Source organism: Cavia porcellus, unplaced genomic scaffold, assembly GCF_034190915.1.
Source record: "Cavia porcellus strain 051 isolate PalLab524CR breed Dunkin Hartley unplaced genomic scaffold, mCavPor4.1 scaffold_14, whole genome shotgun sequence".
Taxonomy (NCBI): domain Eukaryota; kingdom Metazoa; phylum Chordata; class Mammalia; order Rodentia; family Caviidae; genus Cavia; species Cavia porcellus.
In genome coordinates this window covers 69,565,016-69,590,635 of record NW_026947497.1, presented here as the reverse complement: position 1 = coordinate 69,590,635, position 25,620 = coordinate 69,565,016, and the positions used below count along the sequence as shown (strand labels likewise).

The following is a 25,620-nucleotide window of genomic DNA, read 5'->3' as shown; positions in this document are numbered from 1 at the left end:
GAACCGAAGGCATATGGCAGGACACGGGGCTGAAAAGGAATGCTGCAGGCAGAACACAAGGAACTTTGTGTCCCTGGCTGATGCACTTGGATTGTGAGACTCATGGACATGCATCTCGGGAAGCGACACAGAGAAAGTTGCAAAGTAGGGCCATTACTTTCAGCAAGGAATCAAAGCTGGTGTGGGGGTGCACAACTGCAATCACAGGTAGTTGGGAGGCTGAGTTGGGAGGATCATAATTTCAAGGCCAGCCTGAGCAATTTAATGGAAGGTGCCAAAATAAGAAATAAAAAGGGTGGGGGTGTAGCTCAATGGTAGAGCGTTTGCTTAGCATGCATGAGCTCCTGGGTTGCAACTCGTGGCCAGGAATGAAGGAAGGAAAAGAAGAAAGGATGCAGGGTGGGAAGGACTGCCTTCCATGGTCAGCCTCTAAACACAGCAAGGCTGGAGAGTTTCTCAAGAAACCTTCTCAGAGGAGATGGCCATAAGGATTGCCCCGAACCCTCCACATCTGACAGTCTCTCCCACATCACTCTGTCTTCAGGGAACTTCCTGCATCAGTGAGCTCCCTGAACCAGAAGATGGGCTGGAGATAGGTTCTAGGCGCTTTCATAAGTCTCCATAAGCAGGAGTCAGGGCTACACTCAGCTTCTCCTATGCGTCCTCCACTTGAAAGGAGCCTTCAACAACCACTGAGTCTGCCCTAAGTCACTAGTTAGGTTTTGTGCAATCTCTCTCCTCGTAGTTCCCACATGCCTACAGCCCTAGGAAGATGTGATGCCTTCCCTACCCTGAAAGAGCTTCCTATCTAGAAGGAAAAATGAGACACCAAGCAGGAGAGTCCAAGGGCCAAGAAAAAACACTACCATTTAACATTTGACAAATTCAAGCTCAAGTAACTGACACATAGGAAATGGCAACACCAGATTTCAAATCCATACTCCATATTTGTAAGCAATGTACATTTATACTCTGTTGCCTCGAAGCTAACTGTAATGTGAGTTAGCAGGATGGACAGATCATTTCTGTGCAGGGGAATGGATGGTGTAGGATTAGCAGATGGCAATTGGGATTACTTCCTTTGGAAGATGGCACCAGAACAGAAGTCTACAGCAGATCAGGAGTTCTAAGGCTAGAGATGAGAGAAGTCATCCCAGGGGAAGAATCTCCATGATCTAGGAACCCCTTGAGCTAGGAACACACGGATGTGGACAAATACAAGGTACCCCTGAGGAGAGGCGGGGGGGGGGGTTATGGATGAGTGAGCTGAGGCATAAGGAAGTCCTCAGTGAACATGAACTGGTTAACTGGTTGGTGCCTGCCTATGGGAGGCCTGGGATGGTACACTAGGGCAGAAGTCATTGCTTAATGCCTTTAAGTGCTGGGGAAATAATCCATTTCAAAGCAGAACTGTGGCGTGGTTTCAGTTTTACTTGGGATTCTGTGTTCCAGTGCTAGGGCCAAGCAAATAGCCTTTCAGGAGCTGGGCCAGGATCAGGAATAATGGCCATTCAGGTCCTTTCAAATCAGAGTACAGGACGCTGCTCCCTGGCTTTGACTTCAGGGATATGAAGTTCTGTACCTTGATTTCATGGATCCTAAGAGAAATGTCTTGAGAGAAATGACTCTGGCTCACTAAGAAATTTCCAAGCCCTGCGTGGAGCCTAAGTAACCCTGATTGGTAAACACAGCACAGGGAAGGAATGGGGTGGGAATCAAAGAATTCAAGGAAACTCTGTCACTCTTAAATTTTCTACTTAACAACCATAGAATCCTGAACAAGTCACAAGTCACTTCCTTGTAACAAGAGCACAGTTTGCTCATTTATAAAAAGGAAACAATAGCACATAAAGACTTTGGTTCTTGTGAGAACAGTTAATAAGATGGAATATGAGAACCTGGGTTCCTTGTGTGCAGGCCGACATATTCAGAAGAGATCTCCTCCTCCTGACAGCCATCATGTTGCTAGGGGTGACAGAGAAACTGCCCAATCCTCCTAAAGAAGTGGTCTAAATCTGGAGTTGTCAACAATTTTTCCCCTGCTGAAAATTGAGCTATATTCCCCAGGCAAGTCATTACATCTTTTTTGAGCCAAATTGTCTTCATCTTTTAAATGACCCAGTAATCCCACTTTGAGCAATATACATCAGGGAATAATCCAAAAGGAAAAAAGCAGGCAATTTGTTCAGAGATGTTATTCATAGCGCTATTTCCAGCTCTTTCTGTATCCTTCTATGATAGCACTTATCTCACTGTGCTGTAATTATTCACTCTCCTTCCACACGCCTCCAAATTATCTTTGAATCAATCTCCAGCGCCTAGCAAAAGCCGGGCATACAGTAAGGACTCAATAAATGTTTGTTGACAGAATGGGTAATATGAAAGAAAAAAAATTAAACTTGATTGAGCACAACTTTTGTGTTTTTAAAATGTAAAGTTGAATAGATGATTTTTTTTTTTTTTAAAAAGCCTTATATCTTAAGGCTGCAACTATGTGAAGAGAGTGTGAGGAAGCTTCAGGAATAATTATTAGATGATTTACAGTAGTCTATGCCCTCTGGGGCTCTCTAGGTTTAAGTTAACTGTAGAATTAAGATGGGCATGGGTAGTCAGGGGCCTAAGGTCTATGCAAGATCTTGGTACCACCACTACTACCCAAGGCTCAGTGAAAAAAATCTTGGATTCTCAACCTGACTCAAACATTACCTTGCTTTGGGACACTGTGTAGGCTGACTATCTTCTCTGAAATCATCTTCTCCACGGAGAAGGGGAATGTTTCCAAGAACACCCAGTCCACTAAAAGGAATTATAGAGAGGAGACAGTGGCCAGCAAGTTAAGTTCAGTGTGAATGAAGAACTTAGATAGGCCCCTCCCTGAGCACAGCCCTCAAGCCAAGGTGGAGCTTTGGTGGCCCAGCTCAGGAGGGGACAGGGTGCTGGAAAGCTCCCCACTGAGGAAAGAAGCCAGAAACCTTTGCCAGAACAGGGAGTACATTAAGGAAAAATAAGGGCTAGGAATGGGGTTCCGTGGCACGTCATGTGCTTAGCATGTGCTAGACCCTGAATTGGCTTTGTAGCACCACAAAACAGAAAAAGGAGAGAGAGAAAGGGAGGGGAGAGGAATGGAGGGGAAGAGGAGGGGGAGGGGGACGGAGCAAAGGGAGAGAAAGAAAGAAAAACTAATATATTAAATATGGCCCATAAAGTCAACATCACTCAGCAAAGCCCCATATTTTTGGTGGGAAAATATGCTGTATAAAAATACCCAGGGGGAGCAAAGGAAGTTGCACATTCTGTGGGGCTTATTCTGGGGCATTCCGAGGGCTCTCAGCCAAGAAGTTCCTCGGCCAAAGCTCAAGGTTAGGAGTGAAGGCAGGTCCTGGAATGCCAGTTGCTCCTGTGTGCAGCCCCACTGCATGCTTTCATTCCACTCTCAGTCTTAGGCAGACAAATCTCTAAAGGGAATCTATACTTGAGGTCCTTGTCACAGTCCCTCCAAAGCATGCCCTGAACCCACACACCCACCCGCTTCTAGGCAGCCCACCTTTGCAGCCCTGGAAGGATCTCTACCACCTGTGTTGCTGAGGCCTGAACCCACACCCTTCACACTGAGCTATATTTTTTATTTTGACAAAATGTCTCTAAAAGTCACTATTAAACTGCCCAACTGGGCTTGAGCTTGCAATCCTCCTGCCTCAGCCTCCCAGAGAACTGGGATTATAGGAGTAAATTACCACACCCAGCGCCTCTCTGCTAGCTTCTCAGCTTCTACTCTTGCCTTGGCCTTCCAATGACACCTCCCTGCCCCACAGCAACCAAAAAGACACTTGTAACACCTACGTGGGAAGGTTTCCATCCTACCTGGGCTCAGGTCTCCAGCCTAACTTCTCCTAGCCCCTGCTGGTTCCACTCTCTTGTTTCTTCCCAGGCAGCCCATGAGGTACTAGTGCAACCCACACCTTGTGTTCTTGAGACACAGGCTCCTTGCCACCTCATGGCCTCCAGCACTGACTGCCCATGATGCTTTGCGCCATGACGTGTCCATGGCTCGAGGCCTCAGACCTCAGCCTGAACAGCAGTGCCCAGGGCCCCTGCCTACAGGCCTGTATCCTCCTCTGGATGAGTGGCCACCGCCGATTTCCAGGTGCATTTCTCATTCACCTCTCTGAATAGGGATCACTGATTTGTGGGTTTCACTCATCCCTCTAAACCCTGTGCTGTGCTACTGCCCAGAACTGTCCCAGGCAGACAAGGAAGGACTCCATAAAGATGTATTAAACTATATGAATGCACGACACTGAAGCCTGATGATAACCTCAGGGAATACAGTCTACATAGTGCCCAATCTCTTGGGCTCCCAGATGCTGAAGTGCTTGCAGGACTTTGTGGGGCCTGAGCAGGTCTTGACCTGGTCTCCCAGGTAAAGCAGGGATCCAGCACGCTGGGAGAATCAGACACACTGTGTGGAACACTAGGACCCACGGTCGCCCACTGCACTCTTATCCTGGGTGAGATCAGGGAGACACAAGAGGTTTGTAGAAAATGCTGAGCTAGGAGCAGGCAAGATCAGAAAAGCACACTGCGAGCCCTGCACGGAGCCCGTAAGAAAAAGCACTACAATCCATGGTGTTTATTTCCATATTCAGAAAAGACCTGAATTTCCTGATGAAAGATGCACCCAGTTCACGATGTTTAAGAAAATGAGGGAGGGAGGCAGGATGATAAAAAAGAAAGATGATCATGAAAACTCACGGCCACACAGAACAGTGAGGTAAAGGAAGTGGAATACGGATACGAAAAATAAAGAGCCCAAGTCTCACGCTATTTGCCAGAGGCAGGCTTCAAATTTGACTCTGAGCTCCCCAGAGGCCAATATAAAAACAAAGCAAGACATCTCTGCCGGATCCTCAGGGATGCTTGGTTTATTGAAATGTCACTGCCGTTAGTGAGGGGGTGTCACTATCCAGCAGAGCGGCACCCTGTTTTGTCACATTCTTGCTAACAAGAGTCCAAGAGTTCGCTGTCAGCTGGCTCCCGATTCCATACATTTGGAAGCCAAACCGCCTGGATTCACATCTCACATCACCACCGACCAAGAGACTATGCAATGTGCTTCGTCCTCAGAGCTCCAGGTTATTCTAAAAATTGCAGGCAAAAAATAGTACATTAATGGACAAACAAAATGCGGTATATATGTACAGGGTCGTATATACATACAGGGTCTGACACATTCCCAAATGCTACACGATTTTACTGAGGTAATCATCCTAGCAGAGACAGGAAGGGCATGTGTGCTGCCAGGGACTGTGGGAAGGACATCATTTATGGGCATGGAGTTTCACTTTTACCAGATGCAAAAAGTTTCTGGAAATGATCACACACACAGTATGATTGTACTTACTGTGGCAGAGATATGCACTGAAAATGGTAAAAATGGTATATTTAATTTAATGTGTATTTCACTGAAGTTAAACAATACCCACTCGTAGGTAGCCGTAGCGGTGACTCAATAATTTAAGGGGTGTTTGGTCCAGTGCATCATACCCAGCAGGCAACGGACAGAGGCAGCTGTCTCTATTAACAATATAGTCTTGCTACCGTTGTTACCAACCCTAACCTTCCAGTGCCCTTGTCTCCCTGCACCATAACAAGAAAACTCCCCGCAAGCCTCCACTTTTCCAGGCAGTCTCCGCCTGCCTCACTGCAGACTCTGCAATCCCCGCCCTACTCCAGGGGGCCAGAGCAGGCAACAGGCTGGGCACAGTACCTGGGAGTCCAAGCTGGTTCACAACTGCTTGCCCTCCTTTCACCACAGGGACGGAACACATGTGGGTCTCAGAGCAACTCCTGCTCTGTCCCCTCTGCCACCTAAGCCACTGGCCTCAACGTGCTTCCCCCAAACACAGCTCTACTCCTCCCTGAGGCAGGGAAGGGAAGCCTGAAGCTGATCAGAAACTCACTGTAGGACAGACATCTGATGATGGCTTTGCAAAATCGAGGGGTCCCAGAGGGTGGAGCCTTCTTAGTCTCTGCCTTCTTTTGTTCACATCAAAGCTGGCTACAATTGTGTAAGAGTGTGTGTTTGGGGGGGAGTCAGAATTAGGGTTCACCTTTGAATGACAATAATACTCCCCAGTTCTCACAGCTTCACAAATAGGCATAAAGACCAGACAGAAATCTCTGTTTCATTTCTTTCAAGGTCTGTGCATTAATAGTCACCGTCACAGATGAATTAAAAATAAAAGTCTATGCTATAGAGTTCAGCCTTTTGGACAAGCTGTCCTCCCCTTTCAAGAAAGAAAAAGAGATAAGCAGCAAAGGAAACCAGATGATCACATTTAAACAACATTCATAAGACCAAAAGAAAAGGAAAAAAAAAAAAAAACTAAGTAGAAACCAAAGCAGAAAAAAGAGAAAAAGATGAAATTTAAAACAACAATAACAAATCCAAGCACCTGCGCCCATGCCACACACTGACCAGAGCTTTGAACTGGGCGCAGTAGGATTTACTCCTCTACTTCTCACCAGCTGGATCAGTGAGTGGGGGTGACTCCAGCATCTCCAAGTCCCCCCTCTATAAAATGGACATCCGCCTTTGTCTTGCCTGCATAAGTCCAGTGGAAGGCAAATGAACCAACAGAGTTCTGAGTTCTATGCCCACCGAAATAGCCATGCATCTTCAGGGCAAGGAGGTCCTGTTCCCTGGGACCCCTGCCTCTCATGATTCAGACAGAGGTGAGACTGAATCATCTCTCCGACTCTCTCCAACTTTGACAACTCATCAAAAAGACACAATGTCCTGCATGCAAGGTATTTATCCCAAGGGGTGGATGCCACACAAACGTCATATGCCAACATGTGACACACTCTTAATTCCAAGCATGATGCTGCTTTTCAAGGTGAAACCACCCCTTCCCAACTGTCTACAAAAACCCCTTTTGGCTTTTGGCTTTAGCCCTGGTCGTGGTGACACTAAGTTATCTTTCTACCCAATTCCAGTTAGACCTCAGGTGACAGGAAATATCTGTCAACTATTTTTTATATCCAAATAGAATTTTCCCTCAGGCAGATCCATCTCTGAGCCTCGCTGTGGGAAGTGTCCCCTGGGAAAGCAGCTATTCATCCCCACCCTGAAGCAGCCAGAATATCTCCATGCAAGCGAGCCCCAGGTCTGCAGCCAGAAATGCCATTCGCCTCGGCAATAATGATGTACTTACGTGAGGTCAGGCCCACAGGAAGCTGGCCTTGAGCGCTCCCTCACTCCCTCTCACAGGCCCTCCGTCCCGCACAAGACACAGCAAAGAGGTGGCCCTGAAGGCCAGCCTGAGGGAAACAGGACTGAGACATTGGCTCCTCCACCAGAGGAGCAAGGGGCAGAGGAATGGAGGGGGAAGGGTAGGGGCAGCAGCAGGGGGAGGGGGGCTGACTTTGTTTCTGGAAACAAGAATTCAAATCCTGCTTCAACTAAACCCTGAGTCACCTCCTTCTCCTCCAATAGATCAGTGTGGTGGGTAAACATTGCCAAATATGGAGAAGCAGGCTAGAGGATGTCAGAAAAATCACCCTTCTCTCCTCTGGCACTTGAAGAGCATTCAGACAGAATTCCTTACTCGGAGTAAATTATTAGCGCACAGAAGCGGCATCTCAGCCAATCCATACTGTTTTGTAATAGGAAAAAGTCACCCTCCTTCTACCAAAGTCATTGGTTTGAAGGCTTTAGGTTCACCTGTGGAATGCATAATCCAAAATGTAACAGCAGGAGGTATAATTCTCAGTTTTACTCTCTTGGGCCAGTGGTCCTCTGGGAAACTTAGTTTAGCATGAGCTCTTCAAGAGGCTGGCACCAGGTTTGAAAATGCAAGAATAAAACCAGACTATCAGTGGAGCATGGCTATTGTTTGGGGAAGGGGTGAATTTTCCAGTTTAATTTGTAAAATTAATTCTGACCCTGAGGTCCTGTGAAGGCTTGATAACTAAATTGAACCAGGGAAGCAGACCAGGCAGGGACATGGTCTAAAAATGACTCTGAACTGAATCAAAGGAGAAGGAGAGAGAGACATGAAAGTATAAAGATGCAGGGGTCTGCTCAGAGCTGGGAATCCAATTGCCATTCCTGCCACTTCATGGCTTTCCGGTGGTTGTGAGATCTTGTTCTACTGTTGCCTGCAAAGACTTCTGTGGGGGTTGATAAGCCCCTTATTAATAAGAGCCAGCTCCCATTTCCTAACTCTTGGGCTTGAACCTTGTGGTGACTGTTCTCACCCCAGGGGGTCTTCAAACCACAAATAGCTTTGCAGGGGAATAAGGAGAACCCAGACCTACACCCATATCACTCAGGAAGAGGCTGCACAAGCCAGCTCTCTTCCTGTAGTTTGCATTTCCTCAGGAAGAAATGGTGTAGATATCCCAAAATTATTCAATTATGCACTCATTTTAACAGCAGTTTCTATTTGTACTACATAGTATATAGTCAATTGCACACTTAGGTTGATGATTTGCTTTGCATTTTAACTAGTACATCACGAGCAAGTATTTCCTATTTATTGCATGCTGAATAAATGAACGCAGACATAAGTGTCCATTCAAATAGGTATGGAACAGGGTCAAAGAACCTTCTACCACACACCAGATGCAGAACGCAGTGGAGAGTTCCATCTACTGCAACCTTCTCAGAAGGTGTAGGAGGGAGGCAGAAGGGAGTAAGGAATGCTTCTCATTCTTTTTTTTTTTTTTTTTTTTTTTTTTTTTTTGTCTTTTTCATTTGGGAACACAGAGTTTCTTCCAGTATCCTATCAGGGGAACCTAAGCAGAGGAGAGACATATTTCATAAAAAATAGTTCCCTAGGGATAACCTGGGAGTGAGTGTCAGGCATAGATATGAAAATCACAATGAAAGAGTTTACATTTGCTCTCCACTTTGCAAATATGTGGAGATCAATTTCCTTGTCTACAAAAGGACACTTCATTTCCTCATATATATGGATATATGTTTCTCCTCCTCTTGGAAACTGAGAACCTCTGGTCCACTGCTTAACTGCCTGTGAACCCCCATCCCAGGGTATTCTTAAGGTCTCCTGTAAGGCAGAGATCATTATCTTCTGCAATTGCGAATTCCAGCTTTCCACCAGGAAGTTCGTCCTTATATGGAACCAAAATCTGGCTCCCTGGCCTCAGTCAGCTTCTTAGGACCATGTCAACCAATGCCTGTCTCACTGGTTTGGAATTCCTGTAGGTGGCTCTGTGTATGGAAACAAAGCTATCCGAGGGAGGTCTCAGCCCTCAGCCATGCCCGTGGCTCTCCCGCACACATCAGACCGCTGGCTCCCCCGGCACTTGCTGCCGACTTGAAATCCATTCCTTTTCAGTTTTCCAATGAGCTACTGCTAAGCAACCCATTCAACATCTCTTCTTGGTGGCCATGTGACTCATGAGATGTACCCCATAAAATCCTGGGAGATGCACTTCTGCAGCTCCAAAACCAGCCACACTTCAGCCCCCTCTGCCACACTGCACTGCCCATGCCACATTCCCACTCTTCATAGATGAAGCTCAGGGTGCCATTCCCACTCCCCATGACTGCACAGCAGTCTTGCCAGATCTAAAACCATCTCCGGGATACAGGGCTGCTCCAAAGGAGACAGACAGACAGACAGACAGAGAAAAACACAGGCAGAGACACAGAGACAGAAAGAGTGTTTTGTAGGAAAAGAAGGTCTTGCAACCCCATTTGAGGATACAAAGCTGGGTCATTTTGTTAATCACAATGCTGGAAGCCTGTGTTTGCTCAGAACTCTACAGAGGGATTTTCTTGTTTTGTTTTTTCAGGAACGGTGTTCTTTTCTTCCGAAGTTCTAACCCACCACTTAAATTTAAGATTCATGTAACAAAAAGGATGCCTCACATTAGATGTGTAATTTACCATCCATTAGATGCTTTTCCAGACAATCTGTTAATCCTTATTAACAACTATTTCTGGGGACAGTATTACACTCCATCTATTGATAGGAAAACTGAGGTTCAGAGAGAGAGAAGTTAAGTATATTCCCCAAATCAAACCAAAAGTAAGAAGCAAAAACTAAAAGAAGTCCAAGTTTCAGTGCTGCCCCCTACTAGCTGCTTGACCTTTAATGAACAGTGTAACTTTCCTAAATCTCAGTTTCCTCACCTGAAAATTAGAGATTAAAATAATGCCTCTGCCTCACACTCGGAGCAGATCTAAGGATCAAATGAGATAATGAGAGTGAAAGCCCTCTGGAAAAGAAGAAGGCATTACAAAAGTGTAAGGGATTACTGTGTGATTCCTTGTAAATGACTGTGCACTCCATTACAAACACAAGGAACAGTGAGGTCATTCGTAAGACAAAGAAACATTAAGGCTGTGGGAATTAAACGCGAAGGTTCTGCTGTTTTACAGGGCTGTGCCTATTCATGGCTCACTCTTGCAGTCCAAAGCTCAGCAGCAGCTGTCAGATTTTCAGACTCCGAGTCACATGTCTACAGGACTCAACAAAATCTCCTTTTCCCAACTAAAAGTAAATGCTAAATCAAAAGTAGGTAACAGAGACAGAGACTTCGAGGACCCCGAGATGCGCAGTTCCAGAAATGTGGCCTTCAATGTTTTTCTTGGAGGAAGTGCTAGAAACACAAGGTCTGCTCTCTCTGAAATAAGTCCATTGGGAAGCAAATGCATAGTAAGAAGCTATTTACCAGGAAGCACTGAGGAAGCACCCAAGCATGAATGAATCAAGGGCATAAGATATTTCAAGTTGCAGATACCAAAATGATCATGAATCTCCAACCCATTAATCTTCCCGGCCCAGCTCACAAAGGCTCAACCTGGAAATCTGGTAACCCAGGCATCAGGCAGCAGGCTGAGCAGCAGAAGAGGATCTCTGACATCCATGCCCTCACTGCAGATCACCCTGGGGGCCAATCTGAGAGAACAAACGCTGGGATAGCTCCCTTCAGACCTCTCCCAACCCGCTAAGGGTCAGGATTCTCCTCCATTCCTGCAGAGAACCAAGTCATCGCTGTCACGTAGGGTGAGGCCAGTCCTTCTCAGGAAATCTGTTCCCAAGGCAGATGATGAGCATGCATCTGGAGGATGACGGGTTTCTGGTCTGTTTCATCGCTTGCTTTCTGGTGCTGAACATTTGTGAAAAGCATTAAATTCGCTCATTATGCAAGCGTGTGAGCACCTACTAGGTACATGTGCCTGAGTATCAGGGATGCCACAGCAAGACTGTGTGATGCAGACAACTCCAAGGTGCTCACAAGCCTGCTGCAAAAGAGAGGGTGATTGTTACAAAGGGTAGGATGTGGCAAACACTGTGAGTTCCTTGACTTCTTTCCAAGGCCTGGGTTAGACTTTGGGCTAGATATTAAAACAGCAGGAGACAGGCAAAGGCCAAAAGAAATTCCAGGCAACAGGAAAGATGTGAACCTGGGCAATGAGCTGTCCAGGAAATATATCCAGAAAACAGTAAACAAACAGCCGCACCTAGAAGCTATGCAGGCTGATACAGTGAGACAGGTGTGCAGATGGTACCAATAAACACAGACAACTCAGAAAGGTAAGTGGGCTGGGGGTACAGCTCAGCGGCACAAGCACCTGTCTGGCAAGTGCAAGGTCCTGAGTTCAATTCCTGGCAGCAAAGTAAAAGATAATTTGATACAAACTTGTTGCACACAAAGGTGATTATATTTATTTCTAAACTAAAAGTGGGGGTTCGGTATTGTTTTGTTTTGTTTTCTGAGAAGCAAAGTTTTGATCATACCATTAATAACTTTTTTTTTTCTTTTGGTGGTACCCTGGTACCACCAAAGCTCAGGCACCCTGAACTCTCAACCTCACACTTGCCAGGCAGGTAAGTACACCACTGAGCTAAATCCCTGGCTCCACCATTAATAACTTTTAAAAAACATATTAGTCCTGGTTCCTCACTCCCAAATAACAGTAAGCATGGTAATTTCATGAGTGCTTACTCTGTGCTAGATATTATACTAAAATGGTTTTATATATAGTGTCTCATGACCCCAGCCATAACTACAGTAATAACTATATGATGGATGAGGAAATGTTGACTTAAAGGAAAAGTAGATGCGCAGATCCAGACATAGTTACACGAGAGGCCAGGAAGAACTAATTCACAGTGCAAAAGCAACCCCTTGCAAGTCAAGACTGCACTATTTCTGCCTTCTTTCCCATTGACTGAATTCTGTTCATTTCATCTGTGCAAGATGAATTCCTCTTCACGCTATTAGGACATCCAGTGTTAAAAAAGATAACTATCATCAGGAATAGTTAACAAAACTTCTTATTCATTTCTGTCTCCCCAACAGGCCTCTGGCATCAGGAACCTGATGTTTCAGCATCGGGCACACAGCAGGCACTCAATTATTGCAGGGACTTTGACAGATAATGTATTTGAAGGTTGAACCCAGAAGAAAACACTGTACAATACTTTCTTCTCTGTTGTGCACAGAACTTGAACCAATCGCAACATGATTTCCAGGAGATACAGTCAAGTCAGATCTGGGGTGGACAGGCTAAAGGGTCCGCTACTCCTCAGATCGCAGGACTCAAGTCTCCTGCTGATTCTCCAAAAGCCTTAGGTGGGAATTTGAGTTAAAGTAGGTGCCTCTAGCAAAGTATTTCAGAGTGAAAAGCGTTTTCAGGGTGGGCGCCTCAGCCCTGCAATGCCTCACAGTTTGTGGCTTCTGCTAAACTACTGTGCCTTGGTACCTTAATATGAAGACACTGGTCTAACACAGTGGTCTGCAAGCATTTTCTTTTTCTAGCAACTAGAAATACTCCCTTAAGAAAATGCTTTAAGATGCACGGCTTACAAAGTAAGGAAACACCGAGCTACTCAGTTGGCTACAGTGTTCTTTCTAGGCCCCTCCTCATCTCTCCTCCTTTGTGGCCTGAACCTCAAGGCCCCTCCTGAGTCTTCCACACTCAGGGTAGCACAGCCTGAAAATCAGCAGTCTTCAGGGTTCTCAAAGTCCCTTCCACCTTTGCCGCAGCCATGCTAAAGGTACCTCCTTACTAAGCAGCTCTAGGTTTTTACCAGTGAAGCAGGTAATATGTGCAATGGATATGGAGCAGCAGAGGAGAAGGAGGCTGAAAATAAGACAATATGGAATATAATCTATTAAGACCTGTATTCTCTCAAGCAAGTTTTTAGTCTCTCTAAACCTCATTTTCCTCACCTATAAAATGCAAAATACTATACTATTTAATTAAAAAGAATTTTATGAAAAGGAACTCATCTAATTAATCAGTATACTGCTACAATAAATGCTGTATTATGATCACTCCATCCACATATTTATCCATGTCCACAAAGGAAAGGCAGGTAGTGTGTCCAGAGAAAAGCTGACAATTATTAGCAGGGGCCCATTTCTTTCTTTTTTTGCTTGTGTACAAGTTCAACATGAACAAACACTGTGACACAATACAGAATTACCAAAACACATGTGGGCATCCCAAATTCCCTACAGCTCACCCCTGAAAGTCCTAAAATCTGCCCCTGGAATCCAGTGTCCCAGGTCATCAGCACGGATGCAAGGATTTGCTGGACATCCCCACTGCCAGCTGAGTGGCCCAAAAGTCCTATTTGTTCTCTGAGTTTAATTTCTTAGTTTGCGAAGCCTAGTAAAAATAATCCCACCTTCTTTCCTCCTCACCACGATGTTGAACAGAGTAAGGGGTGGGCAGGTGCAAAATCTCTTCATTCAGCAACGCACACACAAATGCCTTGGCAGTGGTTCTATGCTGGTGTGTGCTTGGTGGTGTCTTTACTGACCCACCCTTTGGCCAATGATATCCCCATAGCGAGAAGAAGAAATACTTCTGTATTTCTTGGAAAATGATTGGTTTTCATATGGCTCACCTTTTTACATGTTTATGATCAGATACAACCGTGACGCCCATTTTACAGTCGTATAGTAAGTGGCTGAGCAGGAAGCCACACTCCAGCCTTTGGCCACAGAGCCTCCATGCACTGCACTCTCTCCCCCATACAGCGTGCAATTCAAGTCCTGCTCTAAAGGTGCAGTGCTGGTCCAAGGCGAGCTTCCCACATGACCCAGGCCAAATCACTTCCCTTCTCTGAAGCACAGCTTCGTCATCCATAAAATGAAATTTCTCAAGTCACCCTGGTTTCTTGTCACCCGTTGGAAGACTTGAGAAATGAAACCATTGAGAGGAACTAGCTAGGTGATGCCTCACACTTTGCATATTTCAAAGGAAGAGGGACTGACCCGATGTCAAAAGGCCACCATGACCCTACAGGACAGCACAAGAAATGCTGTGTGGCAGCTTCGCCACCCATGCACTCCCCAAGAACAACCACAGTCCTAGTCACAACGCATGAACCTTGTCAGCCAATTGCTGGTCTAACTGGCAATTAATCCAAAGCTCAAGATTCAAGAGTGCTTATATGAAGGTTACAGTATGTCCCCTGCATGCTTCCTGGTGTAGGGGCTCCACGAGGGACATTCCCGGAAGGATCCCCTCTCTCCTTCACAATTCTTAGGACATTTACCTCTTTCTCTAGGGTAGGCACCTACCGCCAAGTGTGTGTGACTTGGAGGGTGAAAGTGAAATGAAATCTTCCTGCTGCTATTTGTGCTGGCAAAGTAACTGCGGAATGGAAGGAGTCAAAAAGGCACCCCCCTTGGCAATCCAGGGCGAGTCACCCCTCTCAGGGCGGTGAGACATGGTGCACAGCCCTCAGAAGAGGCTTCCTAGTCCCACCTGCTTTATCTCTGGAGGAAAGGGAAAAATTCTTAAAATAAATAGCTACAAATACAACTTCTGACTTGCCCTACTCCAGCTTTTCCAATGATCATGTTAGCATCTCTTTCCCTAAATTAATTCTTTTCCACCTAAATTACATAGGATGTTTTGCCTGGCTTATGCTTGAAAGATTCAAGAAAGAAAAAAATTACTTTACTTAATCATTTAGTCTTATTCCTTTCTGTTGATTTTTTCTCAGTTTTCTTAAAAAGACTCGGTTTAGGGAACAAACTTTTCTGGTTTCTGGGAAAACAGACATATGTGATACATTCATGTTAGGGCTGACTTAGTGTCATAAATTAACTATTATTTTATTAGGACATGTTTGTGGTACATGATGTTTACATGCTGGTGGGGATTTGATACATGCACAAAACACAGCTTAATCCCTTACTTTATTTCTCTCTTCATTCTCGGTCCATCACTTGCCCTCCTTCCTTTTTTTTTTTTTGGACTTGTTTGAAGTGCATAATGCTCACATTCCTTGTGGGGAGTCAGCACATGTACATAACACATCTCCATTCTTCGTTTCCTTCCTTTCCCTCCTCTGCCACTCCCTTACTCCATCTCTTGATCCTCCTTCCCCTTTGAGACACATCTATTGCCCTGCTTCTTATTATTTTTTATTTTGCTCTTTATTACTACTTTCTATTTCTCGTATAAGAAAAGCCATGTGATATTTAAGTGTGTGTGTCTCATTTATTTCACTTAACATGATGAAGCTATGATACTCAAGGGGTATTCACTGTCCTATAAATGACTCTAGCTTATCTTTCTTTATAGCACAGTAGAACTCCACTGTATGCAACTACCACATTTTCTCTAACTAGTCATCTGTTGATGGATAGATAGGCCATTTCCAAGATTCAACCATTGTGAATTTTGCTGCTATAAACATGGCTATGCACAGGTCACCGAAATACAATGTATTTAACTATTTCAGAAAGATGCCTAGAAGAAAACTTCAGTCTTATTTTTCATCTGCCCAGAATGAATCTCTTTCCAAACCTAAGGCCTCTCTTGCCTCTGCAAAAAAAAGAAAAATATTTCACTTCTCTATAATGAGCCAAACAGATATAGGTCTCTCAATGTGCCATAAGTAACAAGTTACAAGCTAATCAGAAGTGCACAAACTAGTTTAACCTTAACTTAGCATAAACCCTAACTCCTGTAAATGAAGCAAGTTTAGCGCATAATTACTTTTTCCTGAGAGTCCATGGCTTGGACTGCTTGTTTTCCTGCTTGCCTCCTGCCATGCTTGCAACCTACTGGCCCATTTAGCTCTGTGATTCTTAAGGCAGAGGACTCCATGACTACCCGTTCCTCTCTTTCTCCTCTCATTAGCTGAAAGGAGCCTTTACCACACTGTAGTTTCACCAATGACCCCAGCAATATATATAGCTCTAGAACTTGGTGACTACATTAGGTGGAGAATCTACTTTCTCTCCCCTGGAACCTGGCTGAGTTTGAAACTATTCCAACCAGTGAAGTGTAATGAAGTGATACAGCACACACACTTCTCCCTCCCTCCTCCCCTTCCTCCTTCTGCCTGCCTGCCTGTCTGTCTGTCTGTCTCTCTCTATCTCTCTGCATGTGTGTGTGTGCACATGTGTGTGTGTGCACGTGTGTATGTGTGTGCTTCTCCCTTTCAAAGTTTGCCCTTTGAAACCGGGCACCATGCTATGAGGAATTCCGGGCCACACACAGAGATCACATATAGATGCTCTGGCCTGGGGAACGTCTCAGCTGACTTCTAAGCAAGCATTCAGATGCCTGTAGCTCAATCTTTCTACTGAGGCTCCAAGCCTTGTAGAGTACAGAAAAGCCATTCCCTCTTTGTTCTGTCCAAATTCCTGACCCAGAAATTCCATGCACATAATAAACAATTGTTTTACGCCACTAAGCTATAAGGTGATTTGTTGCACAGCAATAAAAAACCTGGAGCAAAGCCCAGCCATTTCTTTTCCCTTCAGCGAGCACCTGTTCTGACCACGCAGAGCAGTCTCCTTCAACGGGCGACCCACGCTTTTCATGAACGCTGCTTCCTCCAGTTTGCTGGGGATGAACAGAAAGAACTTTGGGTTTGGGAACAAAAGATAACTCTGGAAAACAGCACAATTCATGGAGAAAACAGAGACATCAACATAAATATGGACCAAACTGCCTCCGTCTGCTGCATCTGCTGAGTAAATGTGAGGATGGCTTCCTCTCCAAGCTTCCGTTTTCCCATCTGTAAAATGGCACAGATAACAAAGCCTGATGACTGGAGAGCAGGAGACGGTGGGAGAGGAAGATGGCCCAGGGGCACTCCACCTGTGCCTGCAAGGTCACACTCACACATATCCCCCACAGACATCTCCACAGACACCAGACTTACCCTGGCAAGTGTCATTGAGTATGCATAGCAGCCCCACTGCCACACTTTTGTCTCACTCAGCATGGAGCTCAGGGCCTCACACACAGTCATCATTAGAACACGTGAGATGCGTGCTGTAGAGTAAAACACAAAGGTCCTATCCTTTCAGGGCTGTGAGGTACAGTGGTTATCAGAGGTCCCGGGAACCTCTGATCTGGGTTCAATGCCCCAACTCTGTCAATACCTGGTCTTAGCAAAGACCCTTGGCCTAAGGCAAGACCAAAGGTATTTTCTGTATGTACAAAACATAGACAGAAACCTTGCAGGTTGTTCTAGAGTATTAGGAACAACACTATGAATAAAGCAGAACGGAAACTGCACGTAGCAACTGCTTGCTAAGGATCACTGAGTATATAAAACTAGGAACAATCCTTCAGCACAGGTATAGGAAACTGGGACCCAGAGAGAATACAAAATTCGCCAAAGGTCAAAAGCCCAGTGAGCGAGGGGCAGAGGTGGGCTCCAGATCCAATTCCATGTTCTTTTACCCTAGCCAAAGCTCTATGCATCCTAGCATTCTGCTTCTCCATATGGCAATCTAATGGAATTTTTTTTCTGCATTTAACTGGATGCAGAAAAAAAAAAAAAAAAAACAGTCCAGACATAACGGGGTTGGACCTCAGGAGCTTTCTGGGCATCACAGGATGAGAAGGCCAATGTCATAAGCCCTGCCTTTCAGCACAGTCAGCTCCTGTGGGTAAAATTAGCTCCGCTCTGCTCCAGTACTGCTTGGAGCCCCAACACAAAATTTACCCCAGGCAAAGCATGACCTCACCTGACCCTCACTCTCAGGAAGGGTCCCTTATGATGCTCATTAGGGCCTGAAATGACTCATTTTTCTCTTTCCCATTTCTGGCTGCTGAGGTCACCTCTCTGCTATCCAGAAAGGATACTCTGAAGGAGAAGTAAAGATGCAAATGCAAGCAACCGTTCTATATTCCCTTCCTCTGAGGCAGCTCAAAAGCAAGGACTGGAGTGCCTGCCTGCCTGCCTTACCAGCTGTGTGCAGGGAAGTGAAGCTCTCCTGAGTTATGTAACGCAGCTCAGGGACAAATGGTAGACACCACTCCAATGGACTGCAATGGACTGCAATGATTACCCTCCTTAATTACTCTGCTGCTGCTGAAGTTGACCGGGGAACAGAACTCATTCAATGTTGCTGGGTCCCATAGATCACAGCACACTGATGAGGGCCACTAGAGACGCTCTGTGCCCTCCCACCCAGAAACCACCAAACCTAGAGGCCAGGCCCAAGTGCCCCCTTTCCTAGGACCTTCCCTGTTCCCAGCCCTACCTGGCTGGACCTGCCATCACAAATTCCACAATGCCTTATCTCTACCTTTCATTGTTTAGCATTTATTTGTTCAACAAATACCTCTTGCACACCTCTTTTGGATCTGACAATGCAGAAATGAAAAGACTGACCTCTGCCCTTAAGAAAAAGCAGCCAAGTTCAACAAAAATAGCATAGCATGACGGAAGTGGAGCTCCATCAGCCAGGGGTCAGAGCAGGTTTATTAGAGTAAACTCTCCAGAGGTACAGTACATGAGAACCACCCTGATTGGGTGGGCCGCACAGTGATGTTTCTGGCAAAGAAACAGCAGGTGTTAAAATGTGGAAGCTACAGAAAACACAGGTATGTTCCACAAGCACAGGCTCATCTCAGAGATTTGCAAGATGAGAACAGAAAGAGGCAGGCACCAGATCACACAGCATAAATGAATTTTCACGTGTGGAATATGACTATGGAAGAAGAACAAAGAAGGCAATGGATAAGGGCAGGAATAAAAAGATAAGACAGTTGAAAACCGTGGAAACATTCTCAGACAGTAACGCAAAGACCTGAACTGAGCTGGGTAGAAAAGCGGGGGTAGGATGACTGAATAAGAAGATCCAGGAATAACTGGATGCCAAGGTGCAGGAAGGGAAAGGAAAACCAGAGATCCCAGTTTTCAGGTGGGGGACTGAGCAGATGCATGGCAGTATCACCCACCTAGGTGACAATACTCCAACACACCTAGTCTCAGGTAACTAATATTTCCAGGCATTTACACACCATAAGCTGGAGCTCGGGCTCTGAGAAGTACGAGCACAGAGACACAGAGAGGGCAGAAGACAAAGTTATGATTCCTTCATCCACAGAATGAACAAGAGCCAGGAAAGACACGAAAAGTCAGAGAGGACAAATGAAGGACAACAAGGAAGCACAGTCATGAACCATGACAGTAGCACACAGGGTGGATGTCAGAACTAAAAAGAAATGAATCCAGCCTTAAAGCCTTGGGTAAGAACAGCTTCAGCCAGACTCCAATGAATTAAGTGGCCAAAAGAAGGCAGACCCTAGAGACAAACCCAGAGGCAGACAAGGAAAGAGGAAGGGTGATATGGTGTTAGATAAGGGTACATGCAATGGACAAAAAGCTTCCAGACCATGAGAAATACAATGCAAGCTACATGTATAATTACCAATTTCCTAGCAGTCTCTTTTTAAAAAGTAAGAAACAAGCCAGGCGTGGTGTGGTCCACGCCTATAATCCCAGCACTTGAGAGGCTGAGGCAGGGAGATCATTGCAAGTTCAAGACCAGCATATGCTACAGAGTGAGCTCAAGGCCAGCACAAGCTGCACAGTGAGACCCTGTCTCAAAGACAAAAATAAAGTAAGAGACAAAGAGCTGGGAGGTAGCTCAGTGGCAGACAGCACTTGTCTAGCATGTGCAAGGTCCTGGGTTCAGTCTCTAAAAAAGAAAGCTGCATATCAAGGACACAGTGAAGGTGCCTCCCACCACAAAACTCAGGGTTTGAGCTTCAGATCAAAAAAGAAAAAAGAAAAAAAGAAAGGAAAAAAAATTAATTTTAACAACATTTAACTCAACAGATCCAAAATATCATCACATAAAAAGTAATCGACATCATAAAGTTTATTAATAAGACGTTTTACCTGTTTCTGAACAAAGTCTTTAAAATCTGGTGAGAGTTTTACATTAATAGCGCATCTTAATGTGAGCCAGCCGCATTTTAAATTCGCAACTGCCACATGTCATTGTGATTGGATGCTGATGAATCAGAGCTCAGCATGGTACCTGGCATGCTGTGTGTTTTGTTTTCTGTAATATGATGAAATTAACTGATAGAGAGTTCAGTGGAAGGAAGGATAGATGCACTGTCATTTCATTGAGAAACTTAGTGGATTTTCCATGACTTTTTTTTTCCTTATCAGCTACCTTGGAAGTTTCCAATTTTGGGTTTTATTACAAGTAAAGTCTTGATATCACTGAATGTTAACAATATAACTACCATCTTCCTTCAAAAAACAGTGTCAATCTCTAGTTTTTCAGTGGCAAACAAAGTTGTCAAACATTACTCAGAAAACTACCATTCGCACAGATCTCAAGCAGGTCACTGTATTTCTGAGCAAGCCTCAATTTTCCTTACCATAAAATCGGTATGCAATTCCAAAATTGTATTTATCACAGGCCCACTGTAAAATCTGAAAAAATGAAAACTCTCACTGGTGGCAATGATAGTCCATATTTATGTTATAAACTGCAATCATGTCTGCGTGTACGCAGACAAATGTAAACAAATAATGATGTAAACAAACACCGATATGTCAGTATCAGTGTTTAACCTCCAATAGCACTTCCATCTCCCCTCTCCCTTCAAAAGCCACAGGAGTTCAGGTCAATCTGATTTTCCTTGGGAAAACACCACTAAGTTTTCCCTGAGCCATCGCACAGACTGGGGAGTCTGCAGAGGCAGATAAAGTTTGTCTGCAGAGTAGACTGGAAAGATAGAAGCAGGGCCCTAGCAAGGGTGAGGGCTCAGCTGCTGTATGACTAAAACCACTAGAGTGTCCTGCATTCATGACATCACTGTCACCCAGTCTTTATGATTCTTCTCCACCCCACACAACTTCTGTGAGCTGAATGGCAACTGGGACTGGGTACAGTATTTGGTTTCATTCTGCTTTTTATTGTACATGATACACAGAAGAACTCTAGGGGTTAGATAAGGTGAATGATGATGACTCTCCGGAGGCACAATTACCAAGGGCAGAGACAGAATTAAGATGACTGACTTGTGTTGTTTGCTGATGAGGGTGACCATAAACAGTTCTCATCAAAAAACCTTCCTTCCATCCTCCCTGACTCACTGGTCTAGAATGAGGGCAACTCTGCAGTGTGCGAACTCATCTGACCATCCAGCACGTAATGTTGTCAGCAAAGAAAAAATCAATGAAAACAACAGGAAATGAAGGCCCCAAAAGGGGTCCCCACATATGAGTGGTACAGCTGAGCCATTAGTCACAATCCAAATCTTTTGCTGAGCCTCTGGACTTCAAACATCTACCCCCTGACTGAACCAGCCGGACCAAATTACTGATGCATAGGTTGCAAAGTATAATTCTAGGAAAATTTTAAAAATAAACTCAGCTGTAAGTTTCAGTCAAATTCTGTTATGCCAGCAAAAGAAAAGATATTGTTCCATTCGGCATTTCTCAGCCCCACATTTTCCACAGCCAGTGGAGTTCTTGTGGCAAAGTAGTCGTCATAATCAGCCTCTAGCAGACCACACATGCGAACGTGCCACCCCTGCACACCTGACCACACAACACAGCTGGAAGCTGTGCTCTAACCCACCAGGTCTTTAAGAAAAACCACAATGTACTAACACATCATGTCACGGAAGGGCAGTGAACGACAAGACCAGTTTAGAAAATTCTGTTGAAGTTTAACAAACACTTATATGGCACTTGTATTCCAAGCAATTTGCTACATAATTCACAAATGCAGATGCACTTCCCCTTCCCAGCAAGGCTATGAAGCAGCTATTATGACGCTGTGCCCAGTTTATAGATGAGGAAACTGAAGCAGACACACACACAGAGCTGGACAATGGCAGAACTGGAAAGGAATCCCGGCAAACAATCCAGAGCTCTGTTCTTCACCATCGTGCTATGCTGTCACTTGGCTGCTTTTGTTTTGATGATTGGAAGGAAAGAGAGTGGAACACTAACTGATTAAGGTACAGTAAGAAATAACAACTGGACACACACAGCACACCAGTATCCCAGCGTGATCGGCACTCTCGCTCCCTCAAATAAAATCATAAAGAGAGGCCAGAGCTTAACCAGGAACCAGGTTATTGATTTACTCTGAGAAAGCCCTGTCACATGACCAGAAATATGCAGCGATCACAGATTTGGTCTTCCTCAGCGGGCCAGTGCAAGTCAGGTCTCAGGGGCTTGGAAGAGAAAAACACTCAAAGAGCCCTCACTCGGAGAAGGAGTCCATAGAAGCACCGGGAAGGGACCGAGGCCACTCTCAAGGCTTAGCTAAAGAACTCTGGCCTTCCTTGTGCAGCAGAGGAAACCACACTGCTGTCTCCTGGTTTTGTCATCAGCGACACTTCTACGCAAGGAAAACATCTCCCCTCCTCTTAGATGTCATGCAATGCCTGGGATAAAGCAGGACGTGGTGCTGGGAACCCAGGCTTTGCCGTCAGATAAACTCGAGCTCAAACCCTGTTCCTGACATTGTGAGAGTCTGTGTGAGTCACTTTGATGCACTGAGCTCTGATTTCCTAACCTATGTAATGAGTGTGGGATAAAAAAATATTCCTACCTCGTGGGACTGCCAAAGGATCGGAGACAATGCTTGCAAACCGCCTAGCATGTGGGGCATAGTCGCTGTCATTTAAAGTAAAAATGACAACAGCCTCCACTTCTTCCCGGATCCTTTTCTGACACTGTGCAAAGGACAAAGCAGATATGCTGCTCCTTCTTCTCCCTTTCTTGATCTGTGAGTGGTCACCTCAGTGCTCGAAATCACCTAAACACAAAGTCCCATAAGTCCCAGCCTGTCCTCAGCCACAACCTTGTGCTGATACACACTGATGTTCTTGGCCACCATCTCCCTTCTTCCTAGAAAGTCTTTACCAAACTCCTATTCACGTTACAAAGCCCACTTTAGTATCACCAACCCCAGGTAAACTTTCCAGTGTTCCCTTTTTATGCTTTATATGCACATCAATTATTATGCTGCTAACGCAGGAAAACAATAGTATAATCACATGCAAGATTAATAACTCATCAGTGCAGAGAGATACAGCTATACTACTTACTGAAATATTTACACATCTTCTTGCCCATTAGTACACAGCTTGTTTGGGAATTTCCAAGGGTCCTAGCACCATCCCAATTTCTCCAGCCCCTTCTTTAGGGTCTCTTGAGCCTCTCCATAACCACAACCGAACAATGAAACAATTCTCCATCAACACAGTGTTATATGCATTTATATATCACTTCTGTGTACACAGGTGATGTGTCTACTAAACTCAGTGTTGATTAATTACCCGGGTAGAATGCATCTTGAGGTCCTGAAGCTCAGGACTCCGAACCCTCACATGAATGCACAATTGATGTCATGTTCCCGTGCCCCCCACGCCTCAGCCTCAGCCTGGTACACAGTGGGCCTTTAGGTCATTCACCAACTGCCACACCAGAGCCAGCATGCATCCAGCCTTTCCTGGGTGCTCAGCGGGCCCCCTCGAATGCCCCTGGCAGCAGGTCCTCCAGCCTCCCATCTGCCCTTATGATAGCTTGATCCAAAGAGAAGCCGTCTGCTTCAGGCTTCTAATGGTCCCCAGATGCTCCCAAGCCAGATCCGTGCTCTCCCAAGTCTCTCAGGTCCTGTCAAGGATGCTCCCTTCTGCCCCATTCTAGGAATAAGAAACTGTGTAAACAAAAGAAACAGTAGGTTCCTCAAAGCATGCAGAAGGCGGTGAAGAAATGTAAAAGCCATTGTTTTAAAAAGTTCACCCAAGCTGTTAACAACAGGCTCCCGTAGTGTTTATGAACAATCACGGCTTGAAAAGTGGCTGTACATCACACCAATCCATTTCATCTCCGTCCTTCTCCAGTCAAGTAGGAAGAACGGGTTTTCTTTCCCCGTGTTAACCATGGTAGGCAGGAGATGGCTCGAGGACCCAGTTGTTGGTAAGACGGTCAGGGCTAACTTTAACCCAAGAGTCTTAACCTTGTGCTGTCTGGTGTCCTCTTGTCAGCTCACCCCAAGGCACAACCTTGTGGATTACTTTGTAAACACGTAAGGGGCAACCCTATCACTCCTTGCCTCCTCCAGCTGCTGTACCCTTTCGCTTGGGACACTTCACTCTCTGAAATACGCGTTTGGCTGCTTGGTTGCTGTCTCCCTGGGCTCCAGATTGCAGCAATATCGGACCCGAATCCCGCTTGTCTCCTTCACCATCCAGAACACAGCACTTATGCAGCTGGCGCCTGGGTTGCCCAGCAAGTGCATGAACCCGTGTTCAACATCAGATCAGTACTCAAGACAGGTCTGCTTCTCCCTTTCTCGACCAGGTCCCAGTTGGGCTTCCTCCCTCCCCCAAAAAGGAGGAAGGACCAATCACCGTTTTAAAAGTGGCTGTATATCCACTGATCCATTTCCTATCCCTTCCTCATCCTCATCCTCCTATCCATTACCTCTCCTTGCCTGCAGCACCTAGAGACACAAATGTGCCCTTCTCTACCTCTCAGTGTCAGTCCCTCTGGCCTTTTGGAGGCAGGTGTCTGCAAAGGGCAGAGCTCACAGCTGGAGCCAACCAGTCTCATGTCTGCCAAGCTCTGACCTACTTCCCGGCCAGACTGAAGCAGGTGACGCTGCTCCTGATTCAGCAGTCTTTCTTCCCCACTCAAGTCATCAAGACATGGAACAGAACGCCAAGGCACAGACTCAGGAAATTCACAGCAGAAGGGTCTACAAAGATGGGCTCATCAGATGTAACACTCTTACTTCACAGATGCGGAATCGGTGCCCCCAGAGAACGGCAACTTTCCTGTAGAAATAGACCCCCAAATTCCCCACACATCAGCAGCAACAGCTTGGCCCCAAGTAAACCCCAAGAAAGGGACCTTCCTAGCACCTGCCCTCACCAGAAAAACTGTTCCTTGTGTCTCTGACTTTAAACACTTCCTGATTCCACTTTGGGTAAATGCTTCTCCTCCACTGTTATATGTACCGTGTCTCTATATGACAAAAAAGTTTCTCTAATTTCTACCTTCAGGAAATGCAGTTTACAGATTGAGACACAAAACTGCAAACATTTCACATTATAAAGTAGAAATAAGAAGGAAGCAAGGGCTAAAAAGCAGGGAGGAAGGATGTCTAGAGTTGACTGTGCTATTAACTACTTATATGACATTAAACAAATCCTTCTTTTACCCAGAACCCCTGCTTCTCATGTTAAAACAGAACTGCTGGACCACATTCTCTCCAAGCTGCTATATTCTGGAACAATGTTTCTCATCATGGCTTCCAAGACAATGTTATCACTGACTACCCCAAAACAGCTAGGTTATGAGTCTTTACATTCAA

General features: G+C 45.4%; 1 protein-coding gene across 6 annotated transcripts in view; it reads right to left on the bottom strand.

Moving 5' to 3' along the window:
* Window positions 1-25,620, bottom strand: part of Lpp (LIM domain containing preferred translocation partner in lipoma) — a 606,732-nt gene that overhangs the window by 556,010 nt on the left and 25,102 nt on the right. The window contains exon 1 of one of the 6 annotated variants that reach the window (XM_013160166.2): window positions 7,218-7,460. The exons of the other annotated variants lie outside the window; for them this stretch is intronic. The gene's annotated coding sequence lies outside the window, so the exon portion shown is untranslated. Of the gene's footprint in view, window positions 1-7,217; window positions 7,461-25,620 lie in introns of those variants that run through there. 6 annotated transcript variants of the gene reach the window in all.